Here is a 23,645-nt window from a genome sequence, read left to right on the forward strand (position 1 = left end):
TTCCACAAGCATGAAATGGATTAGTTCTCTTCAAGGCCTGGACATCAAGAACACCTCAGTTTGATCTATCTTAACACCACGCCCTCTACCTCTAACCTGAACAACATTTGTCAGCTGCTGTGATACTCCTTGGATTGCACTAGTGTTCACTATCATGTGCGGATTCTAGTTTGCTTTCTGTGCAGCTTTCAATTGCAAGAGCATTACTTTTTCTTTCAACTTCTTCTGCTTCAATTGTATTTCATCACTACAATATTTTGCATAATGCAGAATCTCATCAATTGGTTTATTCTGCCTACAAATCAAGTGTTTCTGAATCATTTCACTTATCTCTGTCTTCAATCCCTGCAGAAATTTGGACACAAAATAACCCATATCTTTTGCCTCTATAGTTTCAGTACCACAGTGATGCTTGAAAGCCTGCAACAGTCTCTCATAATAAGCATGAGTCAACTCTTTTGGTTCATGGTTGTTCTGTCAATTTTCTGCCAATGAGCATCTTTCGGGGGCACTTTATTTTTCCGAAATTAGTCACCTTGTAATACGTTTTCATTACCTCTTCAAATGGTGCGCCTGTTAGAAGATTTCTTTGTATGCCTATCAACATGCACTTTGCATGCAGACCACAAATGAGCCGGAACCACAATATCAAACAATGTATTCAAATCTTCCCACAGGCAGTTTAACCAATCTATCTGTTTGCTTGTACCATTCCACAGGCTTGGGTAATCATTGGTGAATGACAATATATCACTCCTACTACAAGGTACATGAACATAACCTCCACCTGGTATTTCTCTCATTTTCACATTGTCCTTGGCTTGATTCGCTCCTGCTGGAGGCACATTTTTCTTTGCTTTCGTCTGATCTCTTTTCTTCGACCAGCTACCTTTCCACTCATCGAAAGCTCCCCATGTCTGTATGTATGTATGTAATCAATTCCTTAATTTTCTAAATCAACATCATATTTTTTGGCCTGTTCTGCACATTGTGTAACTTCTTTGCACATGAACCAAAGTTCATCTTCTGTGTAATTTTCCAAATGAGCTGTGTCTAACATCCCTAAAATCATTCCATTTAACTCCAATTTCAGTCTAGGAACATTTACTGATCTATCACTCTCTGGTGTTTTTTCTGGTCTGACACTGCAACTTGTCACACCTGTTGCACCTCGAGGACTCAGTTTATTTAACCAATCGGTCAATTGTTGTGCTGTGAAAACCTTGTAAACTGTAAACTGATATTATTTGTCTTTGATACTTCTGCTTATGGGGTACTGCAACATGCATTCAAAATCAAATCAAATCACGAGCATTTATAAAGCGCGCTACTTACCCGTGCGGGTCTCAAGGCGCTAGGGGGATGGGGTTACTGCTGCTCGAAGAGCCAGGTCTTGAGTTGCCTCAGGAATGCGAGGTGGTCCGGGGTGGTCCTGAGGTTGGTGGGGAGGGAATTCCATGTCTTGGCCGCCAGGTAGAAGGATTTCCCACCTGCCGTGGTGCGGCAGATGCAAGGGACGGTGGCGAGCGCGAGGTTGGCGGAGCAAAGTTGACGGGTGGGCGTGTAGAAGCTGAGGCGACGGTTGGGCGATCAGGTCCGGGCATGAAATGAGGTGGGGGTTCCCTGAGGAAACCTCATATCTGAAATACGTCCTTCTTGATTTAACATTGAGTTAGGTTCTGAAATTTGAATAGGGGTCAAGGGTGGAACAAGAGAAGCAGTTCTCTCCATCTTTGAATTGTTTGAATGTACAGGTCTCCGCATACCAACTGGTAATACCCAGTAGATGTAACTGGTCTTTCAGGAACAGTTAGGACATTTAATGAATGGGCATTACTTTGAGGCGTGCCTAAAGCATACAAGGGAATGACTGGACCTATAATCACTGGACCTCTTACTGCTTCTCGATCCATAAGATTTGTCTGATTTTGAGGAATTGTCATTCCTACACTCTGTCCTGTTAAGATGGTACTGAAGCTTTGTCCTGTTTGGCTCGGGGTAACATTTGGCATTCACTGAACTGGACTAAACATTGGCACAGACTGATTTGGGGTACAGTTTTGCACTGGCAGATTCACATAAGATGACTGCACAGTTTGACTCACATTAGGACTTGGCACAGCTTGATTTACGACTGGAATTGGCAAGGGCTGAACTGTGTTACAGTCAGAGCTGGTGGGTACACTACAGGCACCTGTGTTACTGAATTTGCAGGTGTACCTGGCACTGTCTAGTTTGGGGATTGTGCAACTAGAGCAGTTACCACATTTGGGTTTACATTTTGTGCTGCTTCACTTCTTACTCAACTTAGTGATACACAACAGAGTGATACAGAGGCATAGGGTTCATCAGGACCCGATTTATAAACTAGTCATCTGAATCACTGTCATACTGTCTTTTTATTCTCAGCTTCTGTTGTCTGTTCTGCCTTTTCTGATTTCTTTTTAGTCTTTGGTTTTGTACTTTCCTCACCTTCCTTTGAAATAGCTGGGAACATTCTGACTCCATCTAATATGGCTGCTCTCCACCTTTTCTGCTCTGTATCCCATCTAGCTTCTGAAAGTATGTTAATTGTTTTCTGCATTCTATTCTCGTAACTGGCTGACATTCTTTCAAAGGCAACAAGTTCCCAAATACTAAGGGCTTCAAATTTGACAGGTCTTGGAGCTTGTGTAGCCATTTTAGTTATAGCTCCATGCACGTTATTTTAACATACTAGGCTTGCCGCTGTGCAGCTTAACCTAGATATATTTTATTCGGCTTCGCTTTATTATAGTTATAATAGCAACTTTTACGGTCTTGTTTTATTTCTCTCTATCTAACTGTTTTTGCCTAGGCCATCACTCTGTTCTCAAACAAGACATTCTTGCTCACTCTGTGCTTCTTCCAAGGCTGCAGCAAGATAGGTTGCCGGTGAACGTGGTATAAGTTTAGTCTCTGACATTCATAGAAAATACACATCCTTACGTAGGGACATTTTCTCAGAACATCAGCTCTTTTATTATAAAAACACTTCCCTGTCCCTTACATTTTAGAGGGAGATTCCAGCCAGAGAACCACGACTGTATGCTGATTGCTGAATGCTTTGCTACAGCTGTCCTTACAGACTTCAGGCCTTTGCTCAGGTTTGGGGGATGGTGTCTTCCCAGGGGAACCTGAAGGGCAGAATAAGAGCTTAACATGCTGTGCTCTATCACAGCTTATGTAGGAATTAGTCTGTTGATTCTAGTGACAATATGGTAGCATTATTTTTATGTTTTACTCTCCTTGTCACAATCTTAATCTTGTCATGCTGTATCGTCCTGGTTATTGCAGTCCTCGCTTTGCTATCTAAGATGCAGTCGCTTTATTAAAGCATTATTGAAATATATACTGCCTCTGTTTGTCATTGTGTATGTGAGACTAATTTAACTGAGAGAAACGGATGAGACCTGAGTGCCCACGGCTTCCCTGAGAAACCAGTTATGTCATGCGCTCGGCTGCCCAATCATCCTTGCCCTGGGGTAGAGATGAGGCACTGCTAGTTAGCCGAAGCAGAACCCGGGTTGGAGCGTCAGGTGTCACGTGCAGTGGGTCAGACTCAGTCTCCCACACCGCAGACGACTCTGCCACTCAAAATCCAGTAGTCCCATTAGAATAATGAGAGCCTACGCGACATGGAGCCGCCAACCTTTGGTCAGGCTCTAATTTTCGGGTCCTGCTGAGTATCTCTGTCTCACTAAATACAAAGACACCTCAGTACTCTATATACGGAGATGTCCCTGGTATTGAGGATTTCCTCCTTGGCTAAGTAGGACATCCTATCTGATGCTGGAGGTTGTTCAAGCTTGAACTCTAAAAGGAAAATCCCTATTTGGCGTGCCTTCTCAGAACAAATTTACCATCTATCATGGCGAATCCGCAACAGGTAGCAATTGCAGTTAATATGAGACAACCCCTGACTGCACATTTATTAGCAAACAGCCTAACGGCCCAGGGGGGGTCCAGTCACGTTTGTGGTGAACGCCTATGCAGCTTATAGAACAGAACTTTTCTATTCTTGGGTCACATTTCCAGCAGTTGATGGGAACACAAACACATTTCATCACTATACACTTGCAAATGTACCTGGACAATACAGAGCATATGCACATTTAGAAATACCTTTAACTTATCGAGAACATAATAATTGGCTTGATGGTGCCCAACCCCACATGATTTTACCAGTTAGGTTAGGTGCTCTAAGTAATGAAGGTCCTACTTGGCCTTTATTGGCCACTTATACACCTCACCCTGCAGTGCCTAATTTATCAGTAGCTGAGGTTCTTCGCTTATATACTGAACTGACAGTGATATACAGGCGATTAGTACAGTTTGTAATGCAAACATTAAATGCAAACCCAGCACGTGCTGCTCCAGCGCAACCACATGCAGTGATGCCAGGTATTAACCCTGCAACTGTTCATTCAATTATGGGTAAAGTACCCGCCAAACGAGAGGAAACTCCGTTTTGGTTAGCTAAAAAAATAAATGCACTGGAAGCGGTATTTCCCCATACGGGACCTCAGGATAAACATAGAATTCTAACAATGTGCTTGCCATTTGGGATGGTCCCCACAGTAGATAACTGTAATACCTGGGCACAGTATTTGCCGCGCTCTATACTACCGCACACGGTACACCAACACTTGCCAATTTACCAGACGTGTTGAAGCAAATTCAAGATGAATACGCGGCTGCCCCGGCTCTGGATTTGGGTATGCAATTAATGGGCAATTTTACCACAGTATCCTCCATTATTTTAAGTAACCTTAAAGGGGAAGCATTTGCACTAGCAGTACGCATGAGGCTCTGTGATGTTCCTCAACAGGATCAGGAACGCGAGTGGCCCAAGATTATCGCAGGGACCTATTCTAGGATTGGTCGAGATAGTCTAGGGGCCAGACCAACTAAACCACAATTTCAGGGCAAATCTAATAAAGATTTTTCCAAGCAAGCTCCTGAAGGTAACAAGAAACGCTGGGATAAAAAACAACAAACTCCTAAAAAAGAAAGGGGAGAATCTCCGCGTATGGAGACCCCGCAGAATAGATATAATCTTCGAAAAAGAGATAATATAAAAACGCCTGATAGCTATCAATATACTGATGCACGCCAATGTCGTTCCTTTTAGGACTCATTGGAAAAACACAGTGAGAGAGGTGGGCGATCAGAGCGAAGAACAGAGTACGTGAAACCGAGACAGAAATCACAACGCTCATCAGAGGTTTCTGTTAAAAAGGAAGAAAAACATCCCCAACAAAAACTCCAATTTAAGAAGAAAAAGGTGGCAGCAGTTGCAATATGACATGCCGCTCAAGAAGAGGGTCCGCTTGAAAAACAGGAAGTGGGCACTAGCGCTGCTTGACAGCGTGGCAGAGGTCATAATAGTTCGCCGGAGTCTTCTAGAGCATCTGGAGGTGAAAGCAACTGATGACTTTCTACAAGTAGAAACTGCGGACATGTGAGTCTCCACGCCTGATAGGGTGTATAAAGTAACACTACAGTTAGAAGGAGACATTGAACGCACAAGACGCAATCTTTTCGGATCGCGTGGTAAATATATATGATATCTTGTTGGACGAACAAGATTGGCCACCTGAATTTGTGCGTACGTGCCCATGTGGGGAAGAGGTTATTAAACCTCCTTTCTCGCCTGTTGTTCCAGAGGAACTCGTGAATCCTACACCATCGATTGGGCATTGGCGCAGGCACCCGCTTTATATCGCAACCATGTAGGATGGGATAAAGAATCCCCCTACCATGTAATACCTATTAAAAATGAACCTGGACCTCAACCTCAACCTCAGTATCCAATAAAACATGATGCGAAAGCACCTGTGAGAGAAATCCTCACACAACTAGAGTACCAGGACGTAATTGAACCCTGTGTCTCCCCAATGAATAATCCTTTATTTCCAGTAGCTAAACCGGACCATTCTTACAGAATAGTCTTAGACTACAGACATTTAAACAGCCATACACGCACATACGCTATACAAAACTCACATAGCACAGCACTAATGAACAACATAGTGCGCAAAAAATATAGGACAAGACTGGACATTTCCAATGGTTTCTTCTGCCAGAATATAGCGCCTGAGAGTAGAGACTTAACAAGTTTCAGCACACTGGGCTAGCAGAAAGAAATCTGTTGTTTTCCTCAGGGGTACAAGAACAGCCCAGGACTGTTCGCAGCTCGTGTGACTGCAATTTTGCATGACATCGACCCTGAAGCATTATCCTATGTAGATGATATCTATCTTACGGATGATGAATTACTGCAACATTTAAGACAGGTAGCCCGCATTGTTGTGGGATTTGCTGAATTTGGCTACAAATTCAACTTACAAAAAACAAAAATAGCCTTCCTTAGCGTCCTGTTTCTGGGATATGAGCTATTGAGTGAAGGAAAGAGCCTAGCGCCGCAATTCTTAGAAAAATGTGCACAATTACAACCTCCAAATACAATTAAAAAACTCCAGTCTCTATTGGGTTTCCTAAATTTTGGGGGAATTTACATTCCAGATTATGCGTCACGCATAAAACCCTTATATGACTTTACACGTCCTAACTTCTCAAGTAATTTTTGGACAGTCGAACACACACGCATTCTCAGAGACTTGCAGACAGACATGCTTGCAGCACAACATCTACACATAAGGGACAACAAAACACACTTGGTCATCAGAGTAATTGCTGGTGCCATTGGTTTCACCTATATAACCTTTAATGAGGGTGAGACGGTCCCGATAGCATACAAATCGCATTTATACTCAGCAGCAGAACAACGCTTTGCTCCCACTGAGAAAATTCTCACTGCTGTTCAAATGGCTGTCATTAAAGAAAGACCTCTAGCCCAGGGCAAACACATTATTGTTGTTTCTCCCATCCTAGCCCTAGAGGCTGTCACAAAAGCCAGCATTCCGAATGTAAAAGCATTACATTCACATTTGATCCAATGGGCCACGTCTTTGACAGCCACTGATGTAGATTAAATTTTTGACCCAAAATTACAAACTCAAGAATTTTTGCAATATGAACTAGAATACCCAGTTCCATTAAACACACTGCCTATTGAACAGTATCATAGAGTCATGTACACCGATGGCTCTGCACAACCTGCAATTGGCACAAAGCACCAATACTCCGCTGCTTGCGCAGTCGTAAGTGGCTACATGGAGGATAATAAATGTTGTCCCCTACATACATTTACGCAAACCCTAGGGGATTGCATAGCACAACGGATGGCACTGGAACATACGGATCCTGCACAGCACACGCTGATTGTTTGTGATTCGTACTAGTATGTCCAGTCTTTCAATGAATACCTGCATTATTGGCGCCAGAATGGGTTCAGAGATTCTAAAGGTAACACCATAAAAAACAGATTACTGTGGGGGAAAGTAGCAGATCTGAAGGAAACGTTACCAAATGTCCATGTTGTACATACACTTGGACACCAGCGAGTTGGAATACACGTGGCTGGGAAAACAATGGCTGATGAAGCTGCAAAGTCAGCAGCTGCTACGGCCACTGTTGCTGCAGTAACCCACTCAGGAGCAAAACTGGACGCAGACATATGGGCTGCCGTGAAAGCTACGGCTGATGGTACGCCCTATCCAAAAGCATTTCCTGTTAAATATTCCTACCGAATGAGAGGCTGCCTAAACGCTGAAGTTAAGATACCAGGAATAGGGGTTTGAGAAATTCCCAATAAAGATATAAGACCAGAGTTGATTAAAGCAACGCATGAGGGGGCAGCATGTGCCCATGCTGGTGTGGCAGCTACAATATCATTGCTACAAGCCCGTTTTTGGTGGGCAGGCCTGTACAAGGAAGCCAAACAGGATGTCCTTTGTTGTGACATCTTCCAACAAATCAAAGATTCCACTGCTAAGCGCCCACTGCAGACACCCCTCCTAATTTCTAACAAACCTTTACAATGTGTGTACTTGGACCATTGCGGTCCCCTAACACCGGACAGTGCATACAAATACATCCTAGTCGCTGTCGACTCCTGCTCCAGATTTCTATGGGTGTGGCCACAACGCTCGGCTGATGCTCGGACTGTTATTAAAGATTTGCGAGTCGGTACATATGTAATTGAGGCTTTCCACTCAGACCAGGGCCCTGCTTTCACCTCAAGGGCTTTCAGGGATGCCATGGCTTCGTTGGGGGTCCAACTCCAGTACTCGTCTCCATTTCATCCTGAGGGAAATAGTGTCATGGAGCGATTAAACCGAGTTTTAAAACAATCCTTAACAGCCAGAGTCTTAGGTACAGGTCGTAGTTGGCTTAATCACCTGTATGGAGTCCAGAGAGCACTTAACAATCTGCCTAGAAGGTCTTTGGGGGGTCGTACTTCATATGAGTGCCTGTTTGGTACTCAAACGTATGTTCCAGATCTTGATGGTCCTGGCGTGGAGGTGGCAGCAACACCATTTAACACAAATGAACGTGTCACAGTCTTCCAGGAATTACAAAAGTTCCATGACAACAACTCTTCTACCAGTGCTGCCTCCATAGGAATTAAGGATGTACCTGTAACTCCTACCTGCTGGATTCCTAGAGTGGAAGATCTAGTACATGAAAAAGTTGCTGTGAAAAAGGAATTTGGCCCTTCTTATCGTGCACCGGTACCAGTTTTGGGAATACACGGTACCAGAACTGTCATTCTACCACCGTTGGCTGGTGCCAAAGAAAATTGTTTTGTCTCCATCGACAGCCAGTAGTCCCCGAATCCCTCTCAATACTGGTCAAGAAGTTCCTCTACAAGTTGTAAGCAGCAACACTGATACCTCTCCGGGATTGGGAAGGGTGGAAAATTATCTTGCATTAGTTCCACTGACATCAAATATGGAAACTACTGATCGATTTGACACAACTTCGACACAGACGGATGGTGGTATTTATTCTGTGCCACCGCGGGAAACACCAACTCCACCAACAAACAAGGCTCCAGTTTTTGCACAAACTGCTTCTGGATACTTTGCCGACATCAACGATGACTTCTGGGACTCATTCGCCTCTTCGACACCTGAACTGGTAAAAAAACGTAAGCTGATAAATTGGCTTAAAGTAACTTACTTTATTCTCCCATGGAACTATCTGTGGCTTTCCTTAACTTTACTAGCCTTACTGCTTTAGATTGGGTTTGTCATCACATTCTTTTTGTTAATACATGGTCATTTTCTTCCTGAAAAATCAACAGTTGAACTGGTGGATGAGGTCCTAAAACCACATTTTTCTTCTCACAAGGTCCGCAGAGACATGTCCTTTGTGAACATTTCCACTATACCAATTCCTGATGGGATTGTTTGGGATAAAGAAACATTTTATATATAAGGCCCTACGGGGGTCATTCAAATACCATATGTGTTTAAACTTTCAATGAACGATATAATGATACCCGGAGTTGTTTCTGATGATTGGGATGTGAAAACAGTTGATTCTATGATTACTGAATTGCAGTATTATACTGTATTTGAAAACTAAGATGTTTATCAATCTAGAGAGAATTATTGTGATATGTTTTGCTATAATTATTATGGTCACATAATTTTCATCCACAGAGCAAGTAGCCCTAAAACTGTTTTTAATTATGTACAATGGGAACACTGTCCTACTCCACCACAAGGGAGTTCCAAAACGCATTCTGAAAAGTTTATATATTTTTCTGGGCACGATGTTAAAAATGCTGAGTCGTATTATTTTAAATTGCCACCTACAGAAAACATATGTATACTATTGACAAATTCAAAATGTATATATTCGGATTCCTTTGTTTCCCGGTTGACTATAGAAGGCTATGAATATGGGCTGAAGTCGAGTGACTTAAAAAGTATGTGGGGAACTAGACATAGGCAAACACGGGGGAAGGAAGCTTTATTTAGAGCATGCCTGATTCCAGTTCAATTTATATTTTTAAATGAAACTGTACAAAAAACAAGTTGTTTAGGCTTAGCAAAGATTAAGGAATTGAACATGCCCAGTATACCTGCCCCTGCAAAATTTTATAAATGGCAAAAATATTTAAATGCAACTGAAGATCAGCTTGATGAATAGATTCAGAATGGCACATTTAATGTTTCACTGACATGTTCTGGTGGGTGGTTATTGTGGCCAATATATACCAATGGGCGTCACAAACGTTTTATCAACTCCTCAGAGGGTTTTAGAACTAGTAGGCCGGACCCTCACTATATATCGTCTGAACATGCAAGTATAGTAACAACATACAGTGTAGGGAAACTATGCCAGCAATGTTTAAAGACTTCCTCACTAGATGCGGTTAGAGAACACCTCAGTCTCCTGTCTAATAACATTGACTTACAGGACTTCCTGTTAGGCCCCAGAAAACAACACAGAAAACACTTCTTATATGAAGTACATAATGAAATCTGGAAGCTTTCACAACAAGAAGCTGCTGCCCGGTTAAGGTAAATAGACCAGGAAAATTTAAAGAAGGCATTAGCTGTTGTAGATAATGGGATTAATACCCTGTCCGACAGGATATACACCTTAAATAACATCGTCTCTTCTGCTATGGACATTATTCAAACAGATCTGTCTTCCTTACATCATGGACAGAGTCAGCTAAGGCTCATTATGCAGTTGGGTTGGATGCTTCAAACACTGAAGGTGGGTCGCGTTCCGGGGCAATATGTCAGCACGATGGAAATATATATATTTTTTTAATTTAACGCGACAACAGCAACTAATGGCTAAGAAAGAAGCGACTTACGTCATGCTAAACATCGAAAAATTAGAAAAGTTGCCTTTTACTGTGGCTGAAATACCATCTGCTGAGTGGTTAATACACAGGGTTATTAATCTGCCTATTTCCACACTACAATTCACGTCCTGTTTAAAACACACTCCGGTAGGCAGATACGAAAAACTGGGAGATAGTTACATCCATGAGGTGTGGGAGCTACCCTTCGCATACAAAAGTTTCAGTGGCATAAAAGAAGTCTTTCTTAGCGGTAATGAATGCAAAACAGCAGTCCTTGCATGGGGCGTGTAATGCATCTGCAGCAATCTTGGCTTGTTATCTGATGGGAGTACCAGTCCCCAGGATTAGGCCTACGTTCCAGGTGCTTTCAAATGACATCTATTTTCTCCTCAATGGTGAAGACTGTTGTGGGATGCGAGCCGGAATAGTTTACGTTGTTTCGGTCTCTGAGATTGTTACATGCTGCGGGAACGTACTTTTTCCTCCCACTAAAATAAAAGAGGTAGCGGACATTTGGCCTCATATTGCTACTTCTAATGTAAATTCTGACAAGTTGAGCAGACTCAAGGCTTTATTGTTTCAAAAACATGTGGCTCTTACATCTGCGCGCAAGACCTACGCACTTCAGGTGGCAAGGTCGCCTGCAGGGATACAGTCCCTTTTAAGTACCAACTTTCCGAGACACTTTGGTGAACTCGTGGGAAGAATATTTAATGTGTCCAGTACTACTGGAATCTCAAATTTCTTTAAGGCTGTTGGTTCTGGTTTCCTTCACACCTTCTCCTCCATATTCGGTTTAATACCATCAGCCATCCACTCAATATTCTCCAGTATTGTTAGGGGATTTCCAATAACTTTGGCTATAATATTTGGCATTTTGGTGCTGCTATTTTTATACACAATGGCTGCCCGTCGCAACAAGAAGGAACAAAAGCGCCCCATCAGCGCAGCTGTTTGGTGAATGCATGATGCAGTATTTTGGAGCAACACTCCTGGAGCAATTGGAGTGTGACTGGTCATTCAGACCGGTTTTACATTGTGTGTAGCCTGTGTTTCGGTGCCTCTGGTGCTCTTTGGCACATGCACTGGAAGTTTGTCTTTCTATGCAGCGCTTGGCTTTCTTTGGACGCTGATCTGTTGATGTTCTCGCTGAGGGCTCATTATCAGACATGCGCGTTGAGGGTGCGTTTGCTACGGAATGCTACATATGAGTTACCCTTCCTAGAGGATGTGGCTCTTAACTCATCATTGGGCACACCACGGAATGCCACCTTGGCTGTGACTCAGGCTATGGAACACAACTGCTCCTTGGTCCTTCTCGGCGATGCTTTTCTGACTTTAACACCTGCTGAAGTAGAAGATTTCCTGTCCTCCATTGTCACGGAATCGATTGAAAATTCTAAAAATAACGCTGACTCTTGAAATTTGGTCCCTTTGATGTCAAATGTTTACAGTTTTATATTGTCCATTTGTACGCTCATGTGTCCTTTTAACTTGTCATTATTGACATTTTCACATATATATCTTAGGTTGAGCTTAGTAGCTTTTATGTATATTTAGACTTTGAACCACCTTCAACCGACAAGGGGAGGGTGTTGTGTAGCCATTTTAGTTATAGCTCCATGCGCGTTATTTTAACATACTAGGCCTGCCGCTGTGCACTTTAACATAGATATATTTTATTCGGCTTTGGTTTATTATTGTTATAACAGCAACTTTTACGGTCTTGTTTTATTTCTCTCTATCTAACTGTTTTTGCCTAGGCCATCACTTTGTTCTCAAACAAGACATTCTTGCTCACTCTGTGCTTCTTCCAAGGCTGCAGCAAGATAGGTTGCCGGTGAACGTGGTATAAGTTTAGTCTCTGACATTCATAGAAAATACACATCCTTACGTAGGGACTTTTTCTCAGAACATCAGCTGTTTTATTATAAAGGCACTTTCCTGTCCCTTACACATTAGAGGGAGATTCCAGCCAGAGAACCATGACTGTATGCTGATTGCCGAATGCTTCGCTACAGTTGTCCTTACAGACTTCAGGCCTTTGCTCAGGTATGGGGGATGATGCCTTCCCAGGGGAACCTGAAGGGCAGAATTAGAGCTTAACATGCTGTGCTCTACCACAGCTTAGTTAGGAATTAGTCTCTTGACTCTAGTGACAATATGGTAGCATTATTTTTATGTTTTACTCTCCTTGTCACAATCTTAATCTTGTCATGCTGTATCGTCCTGGTTATTGCAGTCCACGCTTTGCTATCTAAGATGCAGTCGCTTTATTAAAGCATTTTTTAAATATATACTGCCTCTGTTTGTCATTGTGTATGTGAGACTAATGTAACGAGAAAAACGGATGAGACCTGAGTGACCACAGCTTCCCTGAGAAACCAGTTATGTCATGCGCTCGACTGCCCAATCATCCCTGCCCTGGGGTAGAGATGAGGCACTGCTAGTTAGCCGGAGCTGAACCCGGATTGGAGCGACAGGTCTCACCTGGAGTGGGTCAGACTCAGTCTCCCACGCTGCAGGCGATTCTGCCACTCGAAATCCAGTAGTCTCATTAGAATAATGAGAGCCTACGCGACAGGATGAGGGTTCATTTTCTACATTATTCGCTTCACATTGTCTAAAATTCTCAAATTAAATGTTCCATAATGGGGAAAAGCTAAGGTACCCTTTTTCTCAGCAATCTTACAGCATTGTTTTAGCCAAGTACATGCATGAAGGCCTTTAGTAGATGAGTCAATATCGGAATTCCTTCAGGTGGTGTTCCTATACCCTCTCTAACTGGAATAAATGCATCCTCTCTTAATGCACTTTTAAATGCATTAAAAACGTAATTTTCTGTCAATTTCAATTAATTACAATAAGCTTTCGATTAAGTCAGGAAGTAACTTCAATCCCACAATCCTTTGCTCTTGACAGTCTCAACCAATAGCAACGTGGCACTGTCCACCAATATCAGCACAGCTTCACACCAACAAACCTATGCCAGCGCGACACAAAATGACGTCACACTCAATTCTTTCAGCAGCTGAAGTCACTTTGCAATTGTCTCTCAAAAACATCTTTTTTTTACTCAAATTTGTTTTTATTATTTGCAATTGCAACAGAACCAACCATCACAGAGCACAGGGTATAAGGAAACATTTGAAGATAAGAAAGAAAAAGGATGGAGACAGGGAAGTGAGTCCATAAGCCTGAGGTACAAGAAGGCAGCATATGGTAATAAACAATACCATTAACATGAGCAGGTACATGTGATCATAACATCTACAGAAGTCAGCTTCATAACAGGAGGGTGTGTGTACAGTGCTATGGGAGGTCTACAAAAACATCAGAAGGGGTGCAATGATATGACATCATTAGGAAATGGCCTTTGAGTCCTGTTACATAGGAATTAGCTATTTGGTGTATACGAACTGGGAAACGTTGCAGCGGTAAAAGGTGACGGATCATTACACTGTGTTAAGCAGGGGCTCCTGAGGGGGGAGGGGTGTGGTATGTTACAGTGATATGTGTGGACTAAAGCTCTGTGCACGCAGGAGATGTACTGTTGACATGCTGAGGACTACATATGCTAAAGCTTATCATCACTGTTCAGGGAGGCTGGGTATCATTTTTAGCCTTCCCAGATCTCGTGACCTGCCGGAGCCAGAACCCTGCCTCTCAAGGAGCAGAGTGCTTGTGACTCGGCCCTAGCCCCTGCAGCAGTGCACCCAGACACGTGTTGACATCTGGATTGGAAGGCGCTTTCCATTGCATTGCTATGAGGCATTTAAATAAGGAAAAGGCCAGGCCTATGAACCTGTGAAGTTCTTTGTCCCCTTTAGCCTTGGCACGGATGTCAAGTAGACAGGACTCAGGGGTGAGGGAGTGCTCATACTTAGACAATTCCCCTGTTAATGTAGTGATTGTGTGCCAAGTACATTATATGGGTGGGCAGGCCCATACCATATGGTAAAAAGTAGCATCCTATTCCCTAGCCCAGGGGCATTTGTGTCTTGTGTGAGGGAACATGCGTTGGAGACGGTGGGACGATAAATATGCTTGCTGGAGATAAATAAACTGAATAAAGTGAAATTGTGGATTGCGAGAGACATCCTTTACTTGTTGGAGCACCTTGGCCTGTGATTTTAGGGATAATGAGGTAGAGAGGATTGCATCCCATTGAGTCTGTGCTCCTGCCTGTCCAGTGTTAGTGCATGTGATAAAGGTACTTTGCTAGAACCCAGCTCCAATAGTAATGTATGAAGAATAGGCAATGTTGGAGGTTTCCTTTCACCAGCCCACCAAGTGTAGTTAATGAGGTGTTTTGTGGCACAGTATGTTAAGAAACGTCTGGGGCCAATGTTAAAAGTATCCTTTATATCATTGTATGTCATGGGAGAGCTGTCTCTGTAAAAGTCCCCAAAAGTAGTTAGTCTTGCTACTATCCACAGTGTCTGTTGTGGGCACACTAGCACATACAAGAGCTCGATTACAGTAAGGTAATGTTGCTTGCAACATTCAGACTTATTTGGCTATATTCATTACATCCTTGAATATCAAGTTTGCAATAACCAATGGTTGTTAAATGTCTCATTTATTATAACCATTGCTTGTTGATTATACACATTGTATTCCACCTGCTAAACTTGTGCCAACTGTAACTGCCAAAACATGAGCTCTTCACAATGTGATCTGTAATGAACATGTGCCACAATCAGGAATAATTGCTCATTTCCTTAACAAGCAACCAACTGCCTTTCCACCTGCTCCAACTGTAACTGCCAAAACAAGTGCTCTTCACAATGTGATCTGTATTGGACATGTGCCACAATCAGGAGGATAATTGTTCATTTCCTTAACATGTCATCAACTGCCAAAAAGCACATATGCATATTTGCTTATTTAAGGATGCTTGTGAGTAAGGGGACTGGCTTGGCTTTGTACCTATTGCTCTTCTCACCTGTTTCCAGTCAAGTCAAGTTCCTTGTCCTCCAGCCTGTTTCCAGAGGTGTTCCAGTGCAAGTCAAGTTCATTGTCCTTCAACCTGCCTCCAGTTGAGTTCCAGTGTTCCTCGTTCTCCGACCAGCTTCCGGTCAAGTTCCAGCATTTCTCGTCCTCCGGACAGCCTCCAGTCGAGTTCCTGTGAGCCACGCCCTCCGGTTGGCTTCCTGCGTAGTCCCAGCTCTCCTCTTCTGTCTTCTGCCTATGATCCCGTATTTCCTGTGAAAGAGAGAAAATAAGAAAGGTGAAAAATCTCAGTTTGGGTTCTTCTGAAATTTTCAAGCAAGTAACTTCATTTCGAGGTACAGAGAGATTAAGTGCTCAAATGAAACAAAACAGAGCTCTGTCTTTTATAATTAATTTATGACTATAAGAACTAGCGTGATTTATCATTTTGGTGTGAATCCAAGATACTGCTAAACAGACATTAAGGAAAGACGTATTTCCTGTAACAAGCTCTCCCCTGAGAATTAGGAGATCAGAAATAGAGCAAGTTTTTCAAAACTATTATTGGCAAGAGATTACGCCAGAACACAAAGAAGCCCTTTAGTCAAGTTGATTGTTTTTGAGTTTGGACATTGCCTCAGAGACTCTGAAAGTATTGTAAAAAGAGGAAGAGATTTGTTTAGCCTTATAGAAATGTATGCACAATGTGTAAACAATAACTTACATTTTGCAATAGTTGATGCAAATTCAATGTATTAATGAAGTAATTATTTTCCAGTCCAGAATCTTAAAAACCAAGAACCCAGTATTTTGAGAAATCAGACGTCCTGGTGCCCAACACAACACGCAGACCAGGATCCAACAGTCCAGTTCTGCAGTCCATAAAGCAGAAGATGGTATTTCCTTTTTCCCTTCCCAAAACTGCCTTCCCTTTGAGGACTTGCGAGAGGGCGATGTACTCTTCATTGCAGTCACGTTAGTCCTCACCGGGATTGGGGAATAGCCATTGCCCTCTAGGAATGCCTGGAATTCAGGTGAGTGGCTCTCACAGAACAGAAAGCCAAGCCACAATATTAAAGCTCCCTTGGGGCGAAGTCATCATGGATCACAAGTCTGTAACTGATTTAGATAATTCAACCCCTACTGAGCAGTTGGCAGTTCTAGTACAGATTTTACAGGAACAAGTCATAAAATTACGAACCAAGAATCAAGAGCTCAGGGAGACTCTAACACGTTCCCCATCCTCCACACAATGGAGGGATCCATCAGGTCCACGGCTCATTAATAATTCCCCAAACCTTGGTCTCAACTCTCCACTTCCACTCCTGCTAATGCCTATAACCAGAGTCTACATGTAACAGTGACCACTCCGACATCTGTGCCATTGGCCAACCCTGAAAAATTCAGTGGGGATAGTTCTCACTTTGCTGCTTTCATGAGTCAATGCCAACTGCGTTTTATGCGTAAACCTCAAATATTTACATCAGATGCTGCTAAGGTAGCCTTTGTAGTTTCCTATCTTGGTGTTGTTGCCGCCAATTGGTCTATTCAACTTATTGAATAGAATGATCCCATCCTATATAATTTTGCCGGTTTTAAGGCAGCCCTAACACAATTGTTTGTGAAACATGTTTTTATCCAGTCTTGTGATAACTAATTATTACATTTACGACAAGGGTTCAAGGACCTCTTTACTTACATTACTACTTTCAACCAGTTAATTAATGAGACTAGATGGCCTGAAGAAAAATGTACCTCACTTTTTTACAGAGGGCTGAGGGATGATTTAAAATATAGTTTATCCTATATCGTTGAATTACTAGAAGACTGCGCTGAATTTATTGATTTAGTAGTGAGACTACATCATCAGTTGAGAGCAAGGAAATCTGAACATCTCGGAGTGACCCCAGGATAGTTGTTTTAAAAACAGATAAAAGAGAAATTGAAGAAAAAGCACAGGAACCAGAACCCATGCAAACTGGGGGAGTTAGAGGCCCTTTACCTATTGAAGAAAAGGAACTGCACCGTAAGGCCAATCTATGCCTATATTGCAGTAAATCCGTCCACTTCGCACAAGACTACACAGTTAAACCTAAAAAGAAAAAAGCTGTCGCTAGTTTGAGTGTTCCTGAACTGCAGCAGGAAAACTAATGATCTCGGAGAGAACTGAGATTGCCTCTCCGAAACGGTCCCTTTACCAGATCTACCAATACTTGACTAATGTCCTAAACCCTGTACCTAGACACCTTACTATTAGAGTCATCCTCATTCTACCACCTCAAAATAGACAAAGTCTGTCACTGCTCATATACTCAGGTGCTACAGGTCTGATCTGGCCATAGCAACCAAGCTGGGAGTGTCACCTGTTACCAAGACTAGTGCCTGAACCCATTAGGGCAGTTGATGGCTCAGCCTTGTCCTCTGGCCTTATTCGATTTCACACTAGTCCGTTGACCACAGTATGTGACAATGGTCATATAGGAGATACAACCTTTGACTTAATCGATACCCCCAACTTTGGCATTATTTTTGGTATTCTCTGACTGGAATACCACAATCCTAAAATTGATTGGGTTTCTCAAACAGTCACCGTGGACTCCACCTTCTACATGACCACATGCTATCAAGAAGCCTGCTGTCCTCTGACACCCCTACATTGTGCTGTAATCAATGACTATTCTCCCACTATTCTACCAGAAGAATATCGGGTTTTCCAAGACGTCTTTGACCCAGTCAAAGCAACTCAGTTGCCACCCCATAGGGTTCATGATTGTCAGATAGATCTAGTTCCAGGCGCAGTCCTTCCTTGCAGTAGAATATATGCATCAACAGAACCCGAAAATCAATATCTGTGCAAGTATTTGGATGAGTTCTTGGATTTGGGGTTCATAAGACATTCTACTTCTCCCATTTCATTGCCTGTTTTCTTCATGGCAAAAAATCCAGAGATCTGTGGGCTTGTATTGATTGTAGAATGGTTAATAAAGCAACCATCAAAAATCATTACCCCTTGCCTCTAAAACCGGTCCTGTTGGGCCAAGTCTGATGGTCCACCATTTACACCAAGCTAGACTTGCACAGTGCATATCACCTGATCCGTGTCAAGAATGGAGACGAATGGAAGACTGCCTTTTGGACAAAGTTTTGTTTTGTTCGAATAAACAGTGATGCCCTATGGGCTTTGCAATGCCCCAGCGGCATTCCAATACTTCATCAATGATGTATTACATGCGTTCCTGGATGTCTGCACTGTTGTCTGCATACGTGACATCTTGATATTTTCTAAAAATAAGCAGGAACACATTCAGCACATTAGGGGCATTCTGCAACGTCTACGTGAACACTGCCTGTATGACAAATTACAAAAATGTATCTTTAACACTGACTCAGTACAGTTCCTTGGATATCACTTATCTCCCAGCGGCATTACCATGGACCCCTAAAAAGTAGACACTATTCTTTCATGGCAAACCCCTTCTGTTAAGGATTTCCAAAAGATTCTTGGTCTTGCCAATTTTTATAGGCGCTTCATCACACAATTCTCACAAATATTGGTCCCTATAACCACCTTATTAAAGAAGGGACAATGATTTATCTGGTCTTGAGCAGCAGAACAGGCTTTAACAACTCTCTAAAGAAGATTCACCACTGCTCCCATTTTACCCCACCCAGATCCTGAGCAGCCATTTTATGTTGAAGCTGATGCTTCTCAATTAGCACTGGGAGGTTTTGTTATCACAAAAAGATCCACAAACAGGGCATCTCGGTCCTGTAGCCTTTTATTCTAAAAAACTCCTTCCAGCTGAGCAAAATTATGCCATGGCTGAAAGAGAACTATTAGCTATTAAAACAGCATATACTGGGTGGCAACATTATTTGCTGGGAACAAAGCACACTCTCGCCATCTACACTGACCATAAGAATTTGCAGTTCTTTAGTTAAGTTAAGGCTTTCACACCTAGACAAATGCACTGGCTTCACTTCTTCAGCGATTTTTTTATTATCACATACAGACAAGGGACCAAACAACTTCAGTCAGATATCTTGTCACGTATAGGGCACCCAGGGGGTGCTAGTTCTTGTAACACTTCCAGTATAATACCTGCAGACAAGGTATTAGCTCTAACCACAACAGATAAATTCATGGATAATGTCAAGAAGGTATAGCATGACCTTCCTCCTGAACAGTGGCTCAGAAAACCATATAATATGATTAAACAGGACTATTACTTACATTCAGGGCAATTATACATTCCAACACAGGAATTGCAACATCAAGTACTAGTCTGGAGTCATGATTCCCCCTTGGCTGGACACCCAGGTGTACAAAAGACTTTAGAAAACGTATGGTCGAAAACCATGCGCCAAGATGTCTATAACCATGTAAATTCATGCCCAACCTGTCCTCAGAATTAATCCTCACACCTCGCTCCCTCTGGTCTTCTTCAACCCTTGCCAATTCCCCCTAAACCACGGCACACAGTCAGCATGGATTTTATTACAGACTTATCAGAATCTAACACATATACTACTATGTTAGTTGTAGTAGACCTCATGTCAAAAATGTCACATCTTGTGTCACTCAAGAATTTACCAACAGCTGCTCAGCTTATGTAATGAAATTAATTATGTTTGACCACTGACTTTGTGTTTCACCACTGTGCATATTAGTTGTTCAATGTTCACTAGTAGCACATTACATTTTGTATTCAGTTTAGCTGCCTATTGGCTTTAACGTGGCGTTGGACATTACGTTTTGTATTTAGTTTAGCTGCCTATTGGCTTTATCGTGGTGTTAGACATTGCAGTTGAGACATTGCATATGAGCTGTGCTTTTCCACATGGTGAACTAAGCTTGTGTTTTTCGTATTTTCTCTTACCGAACACAATAGCATGATAAGGAAGTGCATATTTAGTGTTTTTCTTTAGTGCAGGGAAGGACTTGGCCTTGGGAGAGAGGGCCTTGAAAACTTGGCCAACTTTCAATGTTGTTTCTTACAACTCTGACCTACAGTAGCCAGCATGTTTTGAATATTAGAGGGAAGGGCCTTTCAGAAGGCTTTTTCATTATTTAATCTATAAAAGGTGTCCCTGGGCAGCAGCAAGGGGAATTTCTGTCAGGAGTGGACGTCAACTGCCTGACCTCCTGTGAGGGTGGAAAAAACTATTTCTCGCAGTTGAACAGGGGTCATCAACTTGCTGGCATGAGAAAGATGAAGAGCAGTGATAGGCCCTATGGTGATGAATTTTGACTTTCTTCTTTGCTTATAATATAATCACATATATTTGCTGTGAACATTGCAGTTGAGAATCACTTTGATATATTTTCCTTTCATTGCTGTGACTATTTTTAAACATGTGCCTCCAACCTACTAATCTCCTCTCTCAGGAACCTCTTTGTCAGCTCGGTCATTAGTGAAAGTAAAACATTTTGCCGAAGAGTCGTCAGACTGGGAGTGGAATTGGAGATCAGAAGTGAACGATTTAAAAGTGTAATTGTTTTTGTTGTTTAGAGAATTAAAGGAAGCACGCAGACCATGTTTGAAAATGTATGTGAAAGTAAACTGCCTTGTGGTGCTGTGACAAACATGTTTTCTTGTTTATCAGCACTTTCTACGTTCTGGGATGAGCGCTTGGATAAACTAAAGTGTTTTCATATTTAGAAAAGGTGCTTTTTGAAAGAAATGATGTCCCTTTTGTTCTTGACAGAAGGGTTTGGATACTTTTATCTGCTTACAGAAAAATACATGAGAGATGTAAACAGTTAGAACACGAAAATAAGAATTTACTTGAGCAAATTAGCCAGAACAAGTTATTGCAAGATAAAACTGAAATTTACAAAGCAATTACAGGAGAATCTGACTTCTCCCATTCCAGCAATGAGGAGGTTAAAAAAGGTGGGGCCCAGTGTGAGCCTCATGAGCAGAGCATAGTTCTCCGTGAGCAGAGCAGCCCACAGTTTTGGCAGGAGTTGAAGTGCATTCTTTAAAAGATTACACTAAGCAAGAAGTTGACGATGTTACATGTATATTCAGGCCACTTTTGCAGAGTACGATGTGTATAATTAATTCAGCCAAGACAGAGGTACTGTCACAAAATGTGCAGTTTCTGGGAATTCAGTGGAATCCAGAAAATAGACAGATGTTGTCAAAGGTAAAACAAAAGATTTTAGAGTTTCTTACTATTTGCACTAAGCAAGAGACACTGAGTTTCATGAAATTGTTTGATTTTTGGAAACAGTATAGCTCTCATCTGAGTAAAATCCTAATCCTTTGGTACAAAATAACTAGGAAAAAACATGAGTTTGAATGGAGTGAGGCGCAGCTGTGTGCTTTTGATGTGGCAAATGAAATAATTCAACAGACTTCAGATTTGTGCGCAGTGCAAGAGGGAAACACTGATTTACATGTAAATCAGGGACAATATACCAACTTGAGTATGTGGCAGAAACAGGGGAGGACAAGGGTGCCCCTGGGGCTTTGGACTAGAAAACTATCTGACTTTATGGAGCGCTATACTCCTTTTGAAAAACAGCTTTTGACTTGTTATTAGGCTCTAGTGAATACTGAGCAAATTACATAAAATTATAATGTAATTCTAAAATCTGAAATATCATTCATGCAGTGGGTGATGCGTTCACCTAAATCTCACAGTATAGGACAGGCACAAGAGGCTAGTATCATACTTTGGATCTGGTACATACAAGACAGGGCTCGAGTAGGACCGACAGGCACTGCAGCCCTAAATGAACAGGTGATACAAGCCCCTTTACAGGATGAGGAGAGGGTGTAGGGAGTACCACAGGTAAAAGAGTCACCAGTAAAATTGAGTGCACCATTTGAAATCTTGTCCCCTGAGGATAGGAAGCATGTTTGGTTTGCTAATGGTTCATTGAAATACATGGATACTAAAAGACTTTGGAAAGCAGCGTTATACAATCCAGTTACTGAAAAGTCGTACAATGTGTGTCAGACTTTCAAGCAAGAGCTGCCTGAGACGTGTCATTTTTACACTTATTCTTGGTTCACTGCCAATAGATTAGCCATTTGGCTTTCCACATGGCTTTCACATAACTGGTTCATTCATTTAAAGGAGATGAGGAGCAAAGAGTTATGGCAGGAAATTTGGGAAATGTTAAAACAGAGTAAAGTCATATATGTTAATTGTCCCATTGACTCATTAGAATGCTGGTTCAATTCCCTTGCAGACATCAAAGACAAAAGTGCAGAGGCAGAAGTGTCAACCCAGAATTCTGACTTGGTGGGGATGGCTAAGTGGGCTCACTAGAAATGTGGACATCTGGGAGAAAAAGCCACTTACAGGTGGACAGAGGTTAGAGAGATGCACATTCCCCTAGATTTGATAAAAACTGTGATTTTGCAATGTCCTATTTGTCAGCACACACAACAGAGATCTGTCCCACAATCAGTCAAAGGTCACTTTGGGAGAGGAAAGTTACCAGGACAGATATGGCAAATTGATCAGGATTTAGGGGGAGTGATTGATGCAGGTTACCAAGGAGAAATCAAAGTTATTCTGATAACTAGTAGAGAATCTGATTCATTCATACAGATTGGAGACAGAATTGCCCAACTTGTCATAAGTGCAGTGAATGGAGGTTTGGTAAGGAAGGAATCTGCTGCAGCCCTTCTGGCAGTGCAAGGAAAGGGAAGCTGTGGTGCAGCAGATAAAAACCTCAGTACTAAGGTGTGTGTTGAATCCCCAAATGCCCTCCAGAACCTGCAGAAATGATAGCAAAGGGCCCCAATAACGTCTATTGATTATAAAACAAGGAAAGGAAAAAGGAGAGCACATTTCAAATGACAAATGTTATTTGCAAGAAAAGTCATAATTTTTTCTTTTGCAGATCCTATTACGACTCGCCACGGACCATGAGTGTGCTGTGTGGTCTCCCTTTGGGAGTTTGCGTGTGGGGTCGGGGGAGGGACCGCAC

The 23,645-nt window shown here is 42.2% G+C and overlaps 1 protein-coding gene across 4 annotated transcripts in view; it reads right to left on the bottom strand.

Moving 5' to 3' along the window:
* LOC138247579 (toll-like receptor 6) overlaps positions 1–23,645 on the bottom strand; it is a 90,938-nt gene that overhangs the window by 13,676 nt on the left and 53,617 nt on the right. The window contains exon 3 of one of the 4 annotated variants that reach the window (XR_011194585.1): positions 15,705–15,964. The exons of 2 other annotated variants lie outside the window; for them this stretch is intronic. The gene's annotated coding sequence lies outside the window, so the exon portion shown is untranslated. Of the gene's footprint in view, positions 1–15,704; positions 15,965–23,645 lie in introns of those variants that run through there. One more of the 4 variants, XM_069202105.1, reaches the window with a different exon arrangement.

Source organism: Pleurodeles waltl, chromosome 1_2, assembly GCF_031143425.1.
Source record: "Pleurodeles waltl isolate 20211129_DDA chromosome 1_2, aPleWal1.hap1.20221129, whole genome shotgun sequence".
Taxonomy (NCBI): Eukaryota; Metazoa; Chordata; class Amphibia; order Caudata; family Salamandridae; genus Pleurodeles; species Pleurodeles waltl.